A 19814-nucleotide genomic window follows, 5' to 3' on the forward strand; every position below is an offset into this window, starting at 1 on the left:
AGTAGTTCACTAAACTACAGAGCATGTTGTCCTGCTATAGTAGTTCACTAAACTACAGAGCATGTTGTCCTGCTATAGTAGTTCACTAAACTACAGAGCATGTTATCCTGCTATAGTAGTTCACTAAACTACAGAGCATGTTGTCCTGCTATAGTAGTTCACTAAACTACAGAGCATGTTATCCTGCTATAGTAGTTCACTAAACTACAGAGCATGTTATCCTGCTATAGTAGTTCACTAAACTACAGAGCATGTTGTCCTGCTATATAGTAGTTCCCTAAACTACAGAGCATGTTGTCCTGCTATAGTAGTTCACTAAACTACAGAGCATGTTATCCTGCTATAGTAGTTCACTAAACTACAGAGCATGTTGTCCTGCTATAGTAGTTCACTAAACTACAGAGCATGTTGTCCTGCTATAGTAGTTCACTAAACTACAGAGCATGTTGTCCTGCTATAGTAGTTCACTAAACTACAGAGCATGTTGTCCTGCTATAGTAGTTCACTAAACTACAGAGCATGTTGTCCTGCTATAGTAGTTCACTAAACTACAGAGCATGTTGTCCTGCTATAGTAGTTCACTAAACTACAGAGCATGTTGTCCTGCTATAGTAGTTCCCTAAACTACAGAGCATGTTGTCCTGCTATAGTAGTTCACTAAACTACAGAGCATGTTGTCCTGCTATAGTAGTTCCCTAAACTACAGAGCATGTTGTCCTGCTATAGTAGTTCCCTAAACTACAGAGCATGTTGTCCTGCTATAGTAGTTCACTAAACTATAGAGCATGTTGTCCTAGTAGTTCACTAAACTATAGTAGTTCACTAAACTACAGAGCATGTTATCCTGCTATAGTAGTTCACTAAACTACAGAGCATGTTGTCCTGCTATAGTAGTTCACTAAACTACAGAGCATGTTGTCCTGCTATAGTAGTTCACTAAACTACAGAGCATGTTGTCCTGCTATAGTAGTTCCTAAACTACAGAGCATGTTGTCCTGCTATAGTAGTTCACTAAACTACAGAGCATGTTGTCCTGCTATAGTAGTTCACTAAACTACAGAGCATGTTGTCCTGCTATAGTAGTTCACTAAACTACAGAGCATGTTGTCCTGCTATAGTAGTTCACTAAACTACAGAGCATGTTGTCCTGCTATAGTAGTTCACTAAACTACAGAGCATGTTGTCCTGCTATAGTAGTTCACTAAACTACAGAGCATGTTGTCCTGCTATAGTAGTTCACTAAACTACAGAGCATGTTGTCCTGCTATAGTAGTTCACTAAACTACAGAGCATGTTGTCCTGCTATAGTAGTTCACTAAACTACAGAGCATGTTGTCCTGCTATAGTAGTTCACTAAACTACAGAGCATGTTGTCCTGCTATAGTAGTTCACTAAACTACAGAGCATGTTATCCTGCTATAGTAGTTCACTAAACTACAGAGCATGTTGTCCTGCTATAGTAGTTCACTAAACTACAGAGCATGTTGTCCTGCTATAGTAGTTCACTAAACTACAGAGCATGTTGTCCTGCTATAGTAGTTCACTAAACTACAGAGCATGTTGTCCTGCTATAGTAGTTCACTAAACTACAGAGCATGTTGTCCTGCTATAGTAGTTCACTAAACTACAGAGCATGTTGTCCTGCTATAGTAGTTCACTAAACTACAGAGCATGTTGTCCTGCTATAGTAGTTCACTAAACTACAGAGCATGTTGTCCTGCTATAGTAGTTCACTAAACTACAGAGCATGTTGTCCTGCTATAGTAGTTCACTAAACTACAGAGCATGTTGTCCTGCTATAGTAGTTCACTAAACTACAGAGCATGTTGTCCTGCTATAGTAGTTCACTAAACTACAGAGCATGTTGTCCTGCTATAGTAGTTCACTAAACTACAGAGCATGTTGTCCTGCTATAGTAGTTCACTAAACTACAGAGCATGTTGTCCTGCTATAGTAGTTCACTAAACTACAGAGCATGTTGTCCTGCTATAGTAGTTCACTAAACTACAGAGCATGTTGTCCTGCTATAGTAGTTCACTAAACTACAGAGCATGTTGTCCTGCTATAGTAGTTCACTAAACTACAGAGCATGTTAGTCCTGTCCTATAGTAGTTCACTAAACTACAGAGCATGTTGTCCTGCTATAGTAGTTCACTAAACTACAGAGCATGTTGTCCTGCTATAGTAGTTCACTAAACTACAGAGCATGTTGTCCTGCTATAGTAGTTCTAAACTAAACTACAGAGCATGTTGTTGTCCTGCTATAGTAGTTCACTAAACTACAGAGCATGTTGTCCTGCTATAGTAGTTCACTAAACTACAGAGCATGTTGTCCTGCTATAGTAGTTCACTAAACTACAGAGCATGTTAGTTCCTACAGAGCTATAGTAGTTCACTAAACTACAGAGCATGTTATCCTGCTATAGTAGTTCACTAAACTACAGAGCATGTTATCCTGCTATAGTAGTTCACTAAACTACAGAGCATGTTGTCCTGCTATAGTAGTTCACTAAACTACAGAGCATGTTGTCCTGCTATAGTAGTTCACTAAACTACAGAGCATGTTATCCTGCTATAGTAGTTCACTAAACTACAGAGCATGTTGTCCTGCTATAGTAGTTCTAAACTACAAACTATAGTAGTTCACTAAACTACAGAGCATGTTGTCCTGCTATAGTAGTTCACTAAACTACAGAGCATGTTGTCCTGCTATAGTAGTTCACTAAACTACAGAGCATGTTGTCCTGCTATAGTAGTTCACTAAACTACAGAGCATGTTGTCCTGCTATAGTAGTTCACTAAACTACAGAGCATGTTGTCCTGCTATAGTAGTTCACTAAACTACAGAGCATGTTGTCCTGCTATAGTAGTTCACTAAACTACAGAGCATGTTGTCCTGCTATAGTAGTTCACTAAACTACAGAGCATGTTGTCCTGCTATAGTAGTTCACTAAACTACAGAGCATGTTGTCCTGCTATAGTAGTTCACTAAACTACAGAGCATGTTGTCCTGCTATAGTAGTTCACTAAACTACAGAGCATGTTGTCCTGCTATAGTAGTTCACTAAACTACAGAGCATGTTGTCCTGCTATAGTAGTTCACTAAACTACAGAGCATGTTGTCCTGCTATAGTAGTTCACTAAACTACAGAGCATGTTGTCCTGCTATAGTAGTTCACTAAACTACAGAGCATGTTATCCTGCTATAGTAGTTCACTAAACTACAGAGCATGTTAGTTCCTGCTATAGTAGTTCACTAAACTACAGAGCATGTTGTCCTGCTATAGTAGTTCACTAAACTACAGAGCATGTTGTCCTGCTATAGTAGTTCACTAAACTACAGAGCATGTTGTCCTGCTATAGTAGTTCACTAAACTACAGAGCATGTTGTCCTGCTATAGTAGTTCACTAAACTACAGAGCATGTTGTCCTGCTATAGTAGTTCACTAAACTACAGTAGCATGTTGTCCTGCTATAGTAGTTCACTAAACTACAGAGCATGTTGTCCTGCTATAGTAGTTCACTAAACTACAGAGCATGTTGTCCTGCTATAGTAGTTCACTAAACTACAGAGCATGTTGTCCTGCTATAGTAGTTCACTAAACTACAGAGCATGTTAGTTCCTAAACTATAGTAGTTCCTGCTAAACTACAGAGCATGTTGTCCTGCTATAGTAGTTCACTAAACTACAGAGCATGTTGTCCTGCTATAGTAGTTCACTAAACTACAGAGCATGTTGTCCTGCTATAGTAGTTCACTAAACTACAGAGCATGTTGTCCTGCTATAGTAGTTCACTAAACTACAGAGCATGTTGTCCTGCTATAGTAGTTCACTAAACTACAGAGCATGTTATCCTGCTATAGTAGTTCACTAAACTACAGAGCATGTTGTCCTGCTATAGTAGTTCACTAAACTACAGAGCATGTTGTCCTGCTATAGTAGTTCACTAAACTACAGAGCATGTTGTCCTGCTATAGTAGTTCACTAAACTACAGAGCATGTTGTCCTGCTATAGTAGTTCACTAAACTACAGAGCATGTTAGTTCACTAAACCTAGCTAAATAGTAGTTCTGCTAAACTACAGAGCATGTTATCCTGCTATAGTAGTTCACTAAACTACAGAGCATGTTGTCCTGCTATAGTAGTTCACTAAACTACAGAGCATGTTGTCCTGCTATAGTAGTTCACTAAACTACAGAGCATGTTGTCCTGCTATAGTAGTTCACTAAACTACAGAGCATGTTGTCCTGCTATAGTAGTTCACTAAACTACAGAGCATGTTGTCCTGCTATAGTAGTTCACTAAACTACAGAGCATGTTGTCCTGCTATAGTAGTTCACTAAACTACAGAGCATGTTGTCCTGCTATAGTAGTTCACTAAACTACAGAGCATGTTATCCTGCTATAGTAGTTCACTAAACTACAGAGCATGTTATCCTGCTATAGTAGTTCACTAAACTACAGAGCATGTTGTCCTGCTATAGTAGTTCACTAAACTACAGAGCATGTTATCCTGCTATAGTAGTTCACTAAACTACAGAGCATGTTGTCCTGCTATAGTAGTTCACTAAACTACAGAGCATGTTATCCTGCTATAGTAGTTCACTAAACTACAGAGCATGTTGTCCTGCTATAGTAGTTCACTAAACTACAGAGCATGTTGTCCTGCTATAGTAGTTCACTAAACTATAGAGCATGTTGTCCTGCTATAGTAGTTCACTAAACTACAGAGCATGTTGTCCTGCTATAGTAGTTCTAAACTAAACTACAGAGCATGTTGTCCTGCTATAGTAGTTCACTAAACTACAGAGCATGTTGTCCTGCTATAGTAGTTCACTAAACTACAGAGCATGTTGTCCTGCTATAGTAGTTCACTAAGAGCATGTTGTCCTGAGCAGTAGTTCTAAACTACAGAGCATGTTGTCCTGCTATAGTAGTTCACTAAACTACAGAGCATGTTGTCCTGCTATAGTAGTTCACTAAACTACAGAGCATGTTATCCTGCTATAGTAGTTCACTAAACTACAGAGCATGTTGTCCTGCTATAGTAGTTCACTAAACTACAGAGCATGTTGTCCTGCTATAGTAGTTCACTAAACTACAGAGCATGTTGTCCTGCTATAGTAGTTCACTAAACTACAGAGCATGTTGTCCTGCTATAGTAGTTCACTAAACTACAGAGCATGTTGTCCTGCTATAGTAGTTCACTAAACTACAGAGCATGTTGTCCACTATAGTAGTTCACTAAACTACAGAGCATGTTGTCCTGCTATAGTAGTTCACTAAACTACAGAGCATGTTATCCTGCTATAGTAGTTCACTAAACTACAGAGCATGTTATCCTGCTATAGTAGTTCACTAAACTACAGAGCATGTTGTCCTGCTATAGTAGTTCACTAAACTACAGAGCATGTTGTCCTGCTATAGTAGTTCACTAAACTACAGAGCATGTTGTCCTGCTATAGTAGTTCACTAAACTACAGAGCATGTTATCCTGCTATAGTAGTTCACTAAACTACAGAGCATGTTGTCCTGCTATAGTAGTTCACTAAACTACAGAGCATGTTATCCTGCTATAGTAGTTCACTAAACTACAGAGCATGTTATCCTGCTATAGTAGTTCACTAAACTACAGAGCATGTTGTCCTGCTATAGTAGTTCACTAAACTACAGAGCATGTTATCCTGCTATAGTAGTTCACTAAACTACAGAGCATGTTGTCCCTAGTAGTTCACTAAACTATGTTGTCCTAGTAGTTCACTAAACTACAGAGCATGTTGTCCTGCTATAGTAGTTCACTAAACTACAGAGCATGTTGTCCTGCTATAGTAGTTCACTAAACTACAGAGCATGTTGTCCTGCTATAGTAGTTCACTAAACTACAGTAGTTCACTAAACTAAACAGAGCATGTTGTCCTGCTATAGTAGTTCACTAAACTACAGAGCATGTTGTCCTGCTATAGTAGTTCACTAAACTACAGAGCATGTTGTCCTATAGTAGTTCACTAAACTAGTAGTTCCTAAACTACAGAGCATGTTGTCCTGCTATAGTAGTTCACTAAACTACAGAGCATGTTGTCCTGCTATAGTAGTTCACTAAACTACAGAGCATGTTGTCCTGCTATAGTAGTTCACTAAACTACAGAGCATGTTGTCCTGCTATAGTAGTTCACTAAACTACAGAGCATGTTGTCCTGCTATAGTAGTTCACTAAACTACAGAGCATGTTGTCCTGCTATAGTAGTTCACTAAACTACAGAGCAGTCCTCTATAGTAGTTCACTAAACTACAGAGCATGTTGTCCTGCTATAGTAGTTCACTAAACTACAGAGCATGTTGTCCTGCTATAGTAGTTCCCTAAACTACAGAGCATGTTGTCCTGCTATAGTAGTTCCCTAAACTACAGAGCATGTTGTCCTGCTATAGTAGTTCACTAAACTACAGAGCATGTTGTCCTGCTATAGTAGTTCACTAAACTACAGAGCATGTTGTCCTGCTATAGTAGTTCACTAAACTACAGAGCATGTTGTCCTGCTATAGTAGTTCACTAAACTACAGAGCATGTTGTCCTGCTATAGTAGTTCACTAAACTACAGAGCATGTTGTCCTGCTATAGTAGTTCACTAAACTATAGTAGTTCACTAAACTACAGAGCATGTTGTCCTGCTATAGTAGTTCACTAAACTACAGAGCATGTTGTCCTGCTATAGTAGTTCACTAAACTACAGAGCATGTTGTCCTGCTATAGTAGTTCACTAAACTATAGTAGTTCACTAAACTACAGAGCATGTTGTCCTGCTATAGTAGTTCACTAAACTACAGTAGTTCACTAAACTACAGAGCATGTTGTCCTGCTATAGTAGTTCACTAAACTACAGAGCATGTTGTCCTGCTATAGTTAGTTCACTAAACTACAGAGCATGTTGTCCTGCTATAGTAGTTCACTAAACTACAGAGCATGTTGTCCTGCTATAGTAGTTCACTAAACTACAGAGCATGTTGTCCTGCTATAGTAGTTCACTAAACTACAGAGCATGTTGTCCTGCTATAGTAGTTCACTAAACTACAGAGCATGTTGTCCTGCTATAGTAGTTCACTAAACTACAGAGCATGTTGTCCTGCTATAGTAGTTCACTAAACTACAGAGCATGTTGTCCTGCTATAGTAGTTCACTAAACTACAGAGCATGTTGTCCTGCTATAGTAGTTCACTAAACTACAGAGCATGTTGTCCTGCTATAGTAGTTCACTAAACTACAGAGCATGTTGTCCTGCTATAGTAGTTCACTAAACTACAGAGCATGTTGTCCTGCTATAGTTCACTAAACTAGTTCCTGCTAAACTAAACTACAGAGCATGTTGTCCTGCTATAGTAGTTCACTAAACTACAGAGCATGTTGTCCTGCTATAGTAGTTCACTAAACTACAGAGCATGTTGTCCTGCATGTTATCCTGCTATAGTAGTTCACTAAACTACAGAGCATGTTGTCCTGCTATAGTAGTTCACTAAACTACAGAGCATGTTGTCCTGCTATAGTAGTTCACTAAACTACAGAGCATGTTGTCCTGCTATAGTAGTTCACTAAACTACAGAGCATGTTGTCCTGCTATAGTAGTTCACTAAACTACAGAGCATGTTGTCCTGCTATAGTAGTTCACTAAACTACAGAGCATGTTGTCCTGCTATAGTAGTTCACTAAACTACAGAGCATGTTGTCCTGCTATAGTAGTTCACTAAACTACAGAGCATGTTATCCTGCTATAGTAGTTCACTAAACTACAGAGCATGTTGTCCTGCTATAGTAGTTCACTAAACTACAGAGCATGTTGTCCTGCTATAGTAGTTCACTAAACTACAGAGCATGTTGTCCTGCTATAGTAGTTCACTAAACTACAGAGCATGTTGTCCTGCTATAGTAGTTCACTAAACTACAGAGCATGTTGTCCTGCTATAGTAGTTCACTAAACTACAGAGCATGTTGTCCTGCTATAGTAGTTCACTAAACTACAGAGCATGTTGTCCTGCTATAGTAGTTCACTAAACTACAGAGCATGTTGTCCTGCTATAGTAGTTCACTAAACTACAGAGCATGTTGTCCTGCTATAGTAGTTCACTAAACTACAGAGCATGTTGTCCTGCTATAGTAGTTCACTAAACTACAGAGCATGTTGTCCTGCTATAGTAGTTCACTAAACTACAGAGCATGTTGTCCTGCTATAGTAGTTCAGTAGTTCACTAAACTACAGAGCATGTTGTCCTGCTATAGTAGTTCACTAAACTATAGAGCATGTTGTCCTGCTATAGTAGTTCACTAAACTACAGAGCATGTTGTCCTGCTATAGTAGTTCACTAAACTACAGAGCATGTTGTCCTGCTATAGTAGTTCACTAATCTACAGAGCATGTTATCCTGCTATAGTAGTTCACTAAACTACAGAGCATGTTGTCCTGCTATAGTAGTTCACTAAACTACAGAGCATGTTATCCTGCTATAGTAGTTCACTAAACTACAGAGCATGTTGTCCTGCTATAGTAGTTCACTAAACTACAGAGCATGTTAGTTCCTGCTATAGTAGTTCACTAAACTACAGAGCATGTTATCCTGCTATAGTAGTTCACTAAACTACAGAGCATGTTGTCCTGCTATAGTAGTTCACTAAACTACAGAGCATGTTGTCCTGCTATAGTAGTTCACTAAACTACAGAGCATGTTATCCTGCTATAGTAGTTCACTAAACTACAGAGCATGTTGTCCTGCTATAGTAGTTCACTAAACTATGTTGTCCTGCTATAGTAGTTCACTAAACTACAGAGCATGTTGTCCTGCTATAGTAGTTCACTAAACTACAGAGCATGTTATCCTGCTATAGTAGTTCACTAAACTACAGAGCATGTTGTCCTGCTATAGTAGTTCACTAAACTACAGAGCATGTTGTCCTGCTATAGTAGTTCACTAAACTACAGAGCATGTTGTCCTGCTATAGTAGTTCACTAAACTAAACAGAGCATGTTGTCCTGCTATAGTAGTTCACTAAACTACAGAGCATGTTGTCCTGCTATAGTAGTTCACTAAACTACAGAGCATGTTGTCCTGCTATAGTAGTTCACTAAACTACAGAGCATGTTGTCCTGCTATAGTAGTTCACTAAACTACAGAGCATGTTGTCCTGCTATAGTAGTTCACTAAACTACAGAGCATGTTGTCCTGCTATAGTAGTTCACTAAACTACAGAGCATGTTGTCCTGCTATAGTAGTTCACTAAACTACAGAGCATGTTGTCCTGCTATAGTAGTTCACTAAACTACAGAGCATGTTGTCCTGCTATAGTAGTTCACTAAACTACAGAGCATGTTATCCTGCTATAGTAGTTCACTAAACTACAGAGCATGTTGTCCTGCTATAGTAGTTCACTACAGAGCATGTTACAGTAGTTCACTAAACTACAGAGCATGTTGTCCTGCTATAGTAGTTCACTAAACTACAGAGCATGTTATCCTGCTATAGTAGTTCACTAAACTACAGAGCATGTTGTCCTGCTATAGTAGTTCACTAAACTACAGAGCATGTTATCCTGCTATAGTAGTTCACTAAACTACAGAGCATGTTGTCCTGCTATAGTAGTTCACTAAACTACAGAGCATGTTGTCCTGCTATAGTAGTTCACTAAACTACAGAGCATGTTGTCCTGCTATAGTAGTTCACTAAACTACAGAGCATGTTGTCCTGCTATAGTAGTTCACTAAACTACAGAGCATGTTGTCCTGCTATAGTAGTTCACTAAACTACAGAGCATGTTGTCCTGCTATAGTAGTTCACTAAACTACAGAGCATGTTGTCCTGCTATAGTAGTTCACTAATCTACAGAGCATGTTATCCTGCTATAGTAGTTCCCTAAACTACAGAGCATGTTATCCTGCTATAGTAGTTCACTAAACTACAGAGCATGTTGTCCTGCTATAGTAGTTCACTAAACTACAGAGCATGTTATCCTGCTATAGTAGTTCACTAAACTACAGAGCATGTTATCCTGCTATAGTAGTTCACTAAACTACAGAGCATGTTATCCTGCTATAGTAGTTCACTAAACTACAGAGCATGTTGTCCTGCTATAGTAGTTCACTAAACTACAGAGCATGTTATCCTGCTATAGTAGTTCACTAAACTACAGAGCATGTTGTCCTGCTATAGTAGTTCACTAAACTACAGAGCATGTTGTCCTGCTATAGTAGTTCACTAAACTACAGAGCATGTTGTCCTGCTATAGTAGTTCACTAAACTACAGAGCATGTTGTCCTGCTATAGTAGTTCACTAAACTACAGAGCATGTTGTCCTGCTATAGTAGTTCACTAAACTACAGAGCATGTTGTCCTGCTATAGTAGTTCACTAAACTACAGAGCATGTTGTCCTGCTATAGTAGTTCACTAAACTACAGAGCATGTTGTCCTGCTATAGTAGTTCACTAAACTACAGAGCATGTTGTCCTGCTATAGTAGTTCCCTAAACTACAGAGCATGTTGTCCTGCTATAGTAGTTCACTAAACTACAGAGCATGTTGTCCTGCTATAGTAGTTCACTAAACTACAGAGCATGTTGTCCTGCTATAGTAGTTCACTAAACTACAGAGCATGTTGTCCTGCTATAGTAGTTCACTAAACTACAGAGCATGTTGTCCTGCTATAGTAGTTCACTAAACTACAGAGCATGTTGTCCTGCTATAGTAGTTCACTAAACTACAGAGCATGTTGTCCTGCTATAGTAGTTCACTAAACTACAGAGCATGTTGTCCTGCTATAGTAGTTCACTAAACTACAGAGCATGTTGTCCTGCTATAGTAGTTCACTAAACTACAGAGCATGTTGTCCTGCTATAGTAGTTCACTAAACTACAGAGCATGTTGTCCTGCTATAGTAGTTCCCTAAACTACAGAGCATGTTATCCTGCTATAGTAGTTCCCTAAACTACAGAGCATGTTGTCCTGCTATAGTAGTTCCCTAAACTACAGAGCATGTTGTCCTGCTATAGTAGTTCACTAAACTACAGAGCATGTTGTCCTGCTATAGTAGTTCCCTAAACTACAGAGCATGTTGTCCTGCTATAGTAGTTCACTAAACTACAGAGCATGTTGTCCTGCTATAGTAGTTCACTAAACTACAGAGCATGTTATCCTGCTATAGTAGTTCACTAAACTACAGAGCATGTTGTCCTGCTATAGTAGTTCACTAAACTACAGAGCATGTTATCCTGCTATAGTAGTTCACTAAACTACAGAGCATGTTATCCTGCTATAGTAGTTCACTAAACTACAGAGCATGTTGTCCTGCTATAGTAGTTCACTAAACTACAGAGCATGTTATCCTGCTATAGTAGTTCACTAAACTACAGAGCATGTTGTCCTGCTATAGTAGTTCACTAAACTACAGAGCATGTTGTCCTGCTATAGTAGTTCACTAAACTACAGAGCATGTTGTCCTGCTATAGTAGTTCACTAAACTACAGAGCATGTTGTCCTGCTATAGTAGTTCACTAAACTACAGAGCATGTTGTCCTGCTATAGTAGTTCACTAAACTACAGAGCATGTTATCCTGCTATAGTAGTTCACTAAACTACAGAGCATGTTGTCCTGCTATAGTAGTTCACTAAACTACAGAGCATGTTATCCTGCTATAGTAGTTCACTAAACTACAGAGCATGTTATCCTGCTATAGTAGTTCACTAAACTACAGAGCATGTTGTCCTGCTATAGTAGTTCACTAAACTACAGAGCATGTTGTCCTGCTATAGTAGTTCACTAAACTACAGAGCATGTTGTCCTGCTATAGTAGTTCACTAAACTACAGAGCATGTTGTCCTGCTATAGTAGTTCACTAAACTACAGAGCATGTTATCCTGCTATAGTAGTTCACTAAACTACAGAGCATGTTGTCCTGCTATAGTAGTTCACTAAACTACAGAGCATGTTGTCCTGCTATAGTAGTTCTAAACTACAAACATACAGTAGTCCACTAAACTACAGAGCATGTTGTCCTGCTATAGTAGTTCACTAAACTACAGAGCATGTTGTCCTGCTATAGTAGTTCACTAAACTACAGAGCATGTTGTCCTGCTATAGTAGTTCACTAAACTACAGAGCATGTTGTCCTGCTATAGTAGTTCACTAAACTACAGAGCATGTTGTCCTGCTATAGTAGTTCACTAAACTACAGAGCATGTTGTCCTGCTATAGTAGTTCACTAAACTACAGAGCATGTTGTCCTGCTATAGTAGTTCACTAAACTACAGAGCATGTTGTCCTGCTATAGTAGTTCACTAAACTACAGTAGTTCACTAAACTACAGAGCATGTTGTCCTGCTATAGTAGTTCACTAAACTACAGAGCATGTTATCCTGCTATAGTAGTTCACTAAACTACAGAGCATGTTGTCCTGCTATAGTAGTTCACTAAACTACAGAGCATGTTGTCCTGCTATAGTAGTTCACTAAACTACAGAGCATGTTGTCCTGCTATAGTAGTTCACTAAACTACAGAGCATGTTGTCCTGCTATAGTAGTTCACTAAACTACAGAGCATGTTGTCCTGCTATAGTAGTTCACTAAACTACAGAGCATGTTATCCTGCTATAGTAGTTCACTAAACTACAGAGCATGTTGTCCTGCTATAGTAGTTCACTAAACTACAGAGCATGTTATCCTGCTATAGTAGTTCACTAAACTACAGAGCATGTTGTCCTGCTATAGTAGTTCACTAAACTACAGAGCATGTTGTCCTGCTATAGTAGTTCACTAAACTACAGAGCATGTTGTCCTGCTATAGTAGTTCACTAAACTACAGAGCATGTTATCCTGCTATAGTAGTTCACTAAACTACAGAGCATGTTGTCCTGCTATAGTAGTTCACTAAACTACAGAGCATGTTGTCCTGCTATAGTAGTTCACTAAACTATAGAGCATGTTGTCCTGCTATAGTAGTTCACTAAACTACAGAGCATGTTGTCCTGCTATAGTAGTTCACTAAACTACAGAGCATGTTGTCCTGCTATAGTAGTTCACTAAACTACAGAGCAGTTCTATAGTAGTTCTAAACTACAGAGCATGTTGTCCTGCTATAGTAGTTCACTAAACTACAGAGCATGTTGTCCTGCTATAGTAGTTCACTAAACTACAGAGCATGTTGTCCTGCTATAGTAGTTCACTAAACTACAGAGCATGTTATCCTGCTATAGTAGTTCACTAAACTACAGAGCATGTTGTCCCTATAGTAGTTCACTAAACTACAGAGCATGTTATCCTGCTATAGTAGTTCACTAAACTACAGAGCATGTTGTCCTGCTATAGTAGTTCACTAAACTACAGAGCATGTTGTCCTGCTATAGTAGTTCACTAAACTACAGAGCATGTTGTCCTGCTATAGTAGTTCACTAAACTACAGAGCATGTTGTCCTGCTATAGTAGTTCACTAAACTACAGAGCATGTTGTCCTGCTATAGTAGTTCACTAAACTACAGAGCATGTTGTCCTGCTATAGTAGTTCACTAAACTACAGAGCATGTTATCCTGCTATAGTAGTTCACTAAACTACAGAGCATGTTGTCCTGCTATAGTAGTTCACTAAACTACAGAGCATGTTATCCTGCTATAGTAGTTCACTAAACTACAGAGCATGTTGTCCTGCTATAGTAGTTCACTAAACTACAGAGCATGTTGTCCTGCTATAGTAGTTCACTAAACTACAGAGCATGTTGTCCTGCTATAGTAGTTCACTAAACTACAGAGCATGTTGTCCTGCTATAGTAGTTCACTAAACTACAGAGCATGTTATCCTGCTATAGTAGTTCACTAAACTACAGAGCATGTTGTCCTGCTATAGTAGTTCACTAAACTACAGAGCATGTTATCCTGCTATAGTAGTTCACTAAACTACAGAGCATGTTGTCCTGCTATAGTAGTTCACTAAACTACAGAGCATGTTGTCCTGCTATAGTAGTTCACTAAACTACAGAGCATGTTGTCCTGCTATAGTAGTTCACTAAACTACAGAGCATGTTGTCCTGCTATAGTAGTTCACTAAACTACAGAGCATGTTGTCCTGCTATAGTAGTTCACTAAACTACAGAGCATGTTATCCTGCTATAGTAGTTCACTAAACTACAGAGCATGTTGTCCTGCTATAGTAGTTCACTAAACTACAGAGCATGTTGTCCTGCTATAGTAGTTCACTAAACTACAGAGCATGTTGTCCTGCTATAGTAGTTCACTAAACTACAGAGCATGTTGTCCTGCTATAGTAGTTCACTAAACTACAGAGCATGTTGTCCTGCTATAGTAGTTCACTAAACTACAGAGCATGTTTATCCTGCTATAGTAGTTCACTAAACTACAGAGCATGTTGTCCTGCTATAGTAGTTCACTAAACTACAGAGCATGTTGTCCTGCTATAGTAGTAGTTCACTAAACTACAGAGCATGTTGTCCTGCTATAGTAGTTCACTAAACTACAGAGCATGTTGTCCTGCTATAGTAGTTCACTAAACTACAGAGCATGTTATCCTGCTATAGTAGTTCACTAAACTACAGAGCATGTTGTCCTGCTATAGTAGTTCACTAAACTACAGAGCATGTTGTCCTGCTATAGTAGTTCACTAAACTACAGAGCATGTTGTCCTGCTATAGTAGTTCACTAAACTACAGAGCATGTTGTCCTGCTATAGTAGTTCTAAACTACAAACTACAGTAGTTCACTAAACTACAGAGCATGTTGTCCTGCTATAGTAGTTCACTAAACTACAGAGCATGTTATCCTGCTATAGTAGTTCACTAAACTACAGAGCATGTTGTCCTGCTATAGTAGTTCACTAAACTACAGAGGATGTTGTCCTGCTATAGTAGTTCACTAAACTACAGAGCATGTTGTCCTGCTATAGTAGTTCACTAAACTACAGAGCATGTTGTCCTGCTATAGTAGTTCACTAAACTACAGAGCATGTTGTCCTGCTATAGTAGTTCACTAAACTACAGAGCATGTTATCCTGCTATAGTAGTTCACTAAACTACAGTAGTTCACTAAACTACAGAGCATGTTATCCTGCTATAGTAGTTCACTAAACTACAGAGCATGTTATCCTGCTATAGTAGTTCACTAAACTACAGAGCATGTTATCCTGCTATAGTAGTTCACTAAACTACAGTAGTTCACTAAACTACAGAGCATGTTGTCCTGCTATACTATAGTAGTTCACTAAACTACAGAGCATGTTATCCTGCTATAGTAGTTCCCTAAACTACAGAGCATGTTATCCTGCTATAGTAGTTCACTAAACTACAGAGTGTTTCCAATTCACACCCCAGTCCAGTACTGATGAAAAGGGAAGCTATCTATAATAATACTATTTTGTCATAGCCTACAAATAGGACCCAGAGTTTTACCTGACCATGATATCGGGAAAAACTCAGGCCCTAGAAAAGATACATACTAATTTTGCGTTACCATTTTTGAAACTTGTGGTGCCACGTTAAGAAACAACGTTATTCCGTTTGAATTGCAGTACTTCTGTGTAACGTTTTCCTCATTGGTTCTATTATAAAAGTCATGTCCTCAAATGGTTTCTGACAACGTTAAGAAAACGTTTCATAAAAACCACACATTTTTAACGTTCAAGGAATGTTTTAAGAATGTTATTTAAAAACATACATTCCATTCTCAGCATCAACAGAAAACACTATCTTCTATCTGTGCCTTCTATCTGTATCTTCTATCTATCTATGCTATGCCTAATGAATTCCAGCTAGCACATTTGGTTCCCTGGACGTTGTGGGGAGTTTTTGGTTTCCCATTGTTTCTGGGAAGTCGTAAGTTTCCAGACTGGTAAAACATAACGTTTTTTTTTATTTTAAATACGTTATGAGAAAGGAAGTGAGACTTTATCCTGTTCTGGGAACATACATTTTTAGGTTGCAGGTTCTGAGAACATTTTACTATGTTTTCCCTTTAAGGTTACCTGGGAGGTTTTAACATTCTGAGATTGGAAATGATTAGGTTATTTTGAAGGTAATTAAATAACATTCTGAGATCATGTTTCAAAAACAGTTTTTAATAACACTGCTAGCTTAGTTTGGGTTAAGTATTTTAAACTTGAAGCACAGATAGGACACATTTACATTTATTCGCTTAGGCATTAATCATGCAAACACTTCTTTTTTTAAATGTGGCATGGCATCAATCTTCTGTTCTCTATCCATGGAATTAGTCCACTGTGCCACCAGGATGGAGCTAGCATGCCAAGCTGTTCATTTTAGTGTATTCAAACAGACCCCATTTCAAAGGAAACAAGCCCTATTAAGATCAAGTGTGACCAATTTAGTGGGCGCGGCGAGAAAAAACACCTGAACACACTTAACAAGATAGAGGATAGAGTTTTGTTGATGCTAAGAATGGAATCTGTTTTTTTTTAAATAACATTCTTAGACGTTTTCTTGTAGTTTTTTTTGAAGGTCTTCTTAACGTTCTCGTAACAATTTAAGAACATTTCAAATAGAACCACGAGGAAACTTGTAGGAAACCTTATGCAGAATGTTTTTTAAATATTTATCTTTATTTTTTACATTCTCTGATTTCTTAACGTTCTCTGAACTATTTGAGAGCATTCCCAATGTCAAACCAGTTGGAGAATGTTCCTACAACATTACCAAAATTGAAATGAAATGCAACCGTCTTGGATCCTTGACGCAGCGTTCCGTTAAAGTAACGAAATACCAGGATTATTATTATTGTTTTGTTGTTGTCAAGTTCGTTGCCAAAGTGCTGAGAATGTTCCGAAGCCAAGCAAATATCCTGCACCATTACCAGAAAGTCGTGGGAAGATTGTATGGAAAATAACCAAAGGGCAACCCCACTCTCACCAAACTCTATGGTTCTCAGAACTTTATGTGTTAGCTGGGAGTCACACTTGGACAAGTTCAGGTACATAAGAATGAGAAGCCTAGTATTTTTAGGATTGAGTGAAATAGGGAGACAAAATATATATATTTTTGATTGATTTATATTAAGGGTTTAGTCTTTGAATAGAGGATTGTGTACATTCCCTTGGCCTCCTGTTGGTTAACTCTCGATGCCTTGTCTTGTTGTAAAGAGACTGAATACAGCAGGATTATTGATAGATTTATTTCGTCTTCAACGTTTTAATTGACCTGCCAAACTAAACTACCTTTAAGAGCCTCTGTAGAATAACTTCTGTTATTTTTTGTTATAAATAAGAAGACGAAACAAGGATATTTTATTTTCAAATTAAGAGTAGGCTATGCATTTGTGAAGGAATAATGATTTTATTTAATGTAAAGACTTTTTCTGTTGTTTTTGTTCTGGGGTTTTTTGTGGCAAAATTAAGAAAAGACACTGCATCAAGACCTATTTTGAACATGGACTTATTCTACCATCAAATATGAAGTAAGTGGAAGTGCACTTAAAAAAAAAAGAAGGAATTATTCCACTGGCATTCTCCGCTTTAGTAGCCCTCCAGGCGCACCCTCTCCAACTTCTGATTCAGAACAACTGGCTTGAAGGAGTGTCGGAAGCAACCGTTCCCAACAGGGCAGTGTCTCGTAATGGGTAAATATAAATATCTACGTCAGCCCTACCGAGCCTCTCCCACATCTGGGCAGCCACCCAGGGGGAACAACCCCCCCCCCCCCGGATAGCACGGGGCGACTGGGAACATACATCGCCCGAAGTCAGAGAAAATGCACACTGCTCCAGTTTCGCCACTGTTGCATGATCCAGAGCAACATTGCGCATGGACGACATTGGTTGAAGCAGACAGCGAGCCTCCTGCCAGGTGCCATTGGTTGGTCCATCCGAAGGGGCGGGACGCCATCTTGAGGACTGAGACATAATTTGTATTTTTCCCTTTCCAACACTCTCGACCATTATGTCTGAATATGGAGAAGGGACACTTTTTCATTGCACCCACACGTGTAAGATGCACATCTTTTGACATACATAAACACTGTGAAACTTTGGATTGACAAAACTGTGTATATATGCACAAAGGTTCGCCTAAAACCCGGTAGCCCAATTGATATACTTCTGTCACAACGAAAGGCTCGGTTTAGGCGGTAAGATGCGTCCCGGTAACCGCTTGGCACCCAGCGCTGGACTCCGCGCATTACAAATAAACCCGGGGGGGAAACGCTCTCACGAAGGTTATCGTACCCATCAGTCTTCGGTACCGGTACCACAGGACCTCGTAACCCCAGCTGGAAAAGGGAACAGCTCTGAGAGACAATTCATAATTCAATCAAATTCACAGGAATGAAACCAATCGCCTACAGGAATCCATAACCAATATCAACAAGCACCTCATACGGACGAGTGAACTTCAAGCAGGAATCTGCAATGAAGGCCAGAAATGAGCCATCCATGGGGAATGAGTGCCCCCTTGTGGAAAGAGAGCGACTCACACAACTTTTTACTCCCACTCTGGGGAGATTGATATACATTTACATTTTACATTTAAGTCATTTAGCAGACGCTCTTATCCAGAGCGACTTACAAATTGGTGCATTCACCTTATGACATCCAGTGGAACAGCCACTTTACAATAGTGCATCTAAATATTTTAAGGGGGGTGCATTCACCTTATGACATCCAGTGGAACAGCCACTTTACAATAGTGCATCTAAATCTTTTAGGGGGTGGCATTCACCTTATGACATGCCAGTGGAACAGCCACTTTACAATAGTGCATCTAAATCTTGAATGCCACTGTGAATGCCATCCGCATTCACCTTATGTGAATGCCACTGTGAATGCCACTGTGATTGCCACTGTGAATGCCACTGTGAATGCCACTGTGATTGCCACTGTGATTGCCACTGTGAATGCCCCTGTGATTGCCACTGTGAATGCCACTGTGATTGCCACTGTGAATGCCACTGTGAATGCCCCTGTGATTTCCACTGTGAATGCCACTGTGAATGCCACTGTGAATGCCACTGTGATTGCCACTGTGAATGCCACTGTGATTGCCACTGTGATTGCCACTGTGAATGCCACTGTGAATGCCACTGTGAATGCCACTGTGATTGCCACTGTGAATGCCACTGTGAATGCCCCTGTGATTTCCACTGTGAATGCCACTGTGAATGTCACTGTGAATGCCACTGTGATTGCCACTGTGAATGCCACTGTGATTGCCACTGTGATTGCCACTGTGATTGCCACTGTGAATGCCACTGTGATTGCCACTGTGAATGCCACTGTGAATGCCACTGTGAATGCCACTGTGAATGCCACTGTGAATGCCACTGTGAATGCCACTGTGATTGCCACTGTGAATGCCACTGTGAATGCCACTGTGATTGCCACTGTGATTGCCACTGTGAATGCCACTGTGAATGCCACTGTGATTGCCACTGTGATTGCCACTGTGAATGCCACTGTGATTGCCACTGTGAATGCCACTGTGAATGCCACTGTGAATGCCACTGTGATTGCCACTGTGAATGCCACTGTGAATGCCACTGTGATTGCCACTGTGATTGCCACTGTGATTGCCACTGTGAATGCCACTGTGAATGCCACTGTGAATGCCCTGTGATTTCCACTGTGAATGCCACTGTGAATGTCACTGTGAATGCCACTGTGATTGCCACTGTGAATGCCACTGTGATTGCCACTGTGATTGCCACTGTGATTGCCACTGTGATTGCCACTGTGAATGCCACTGTGATTGCCACTGTGAATGCCACTGTGAATGCCCCTGTGATTTCCACTGTGAATGCCACTGTGAATGTCACTGTGAATGCCACTGTGATTGCCA

General features: G+C 39.6%; 1 protein-coding gene across 1 annotated transcript in view; it reads left to right on the forward strand.

The window, feature by feature from the left end:
• si:ch211-10a23.2 (Galectin-related protein A-like) overlaps positions 1 to 19814 on the forward strand; it is a 56118-nt gene that overhangs the window by 34793 nt on the left and 1511 nt on the right. The window lies entirely within an intron of this gene.

Source organism: Oncorhynchus keta, chromosome 29 (genome assembly GCF_023373465.1).
Source record: "Oncorhynchus keta strain PuntledgeMale-10-30-2019 chromosome 29, Oket_V2, whole genome shotgun sequence".
NCBI lineage: Eukaryota > Metazoa > Chordata > Actinopteri > Salmoniformes > Salmonidae > Oncorhynchus > Oncorhynchus keta.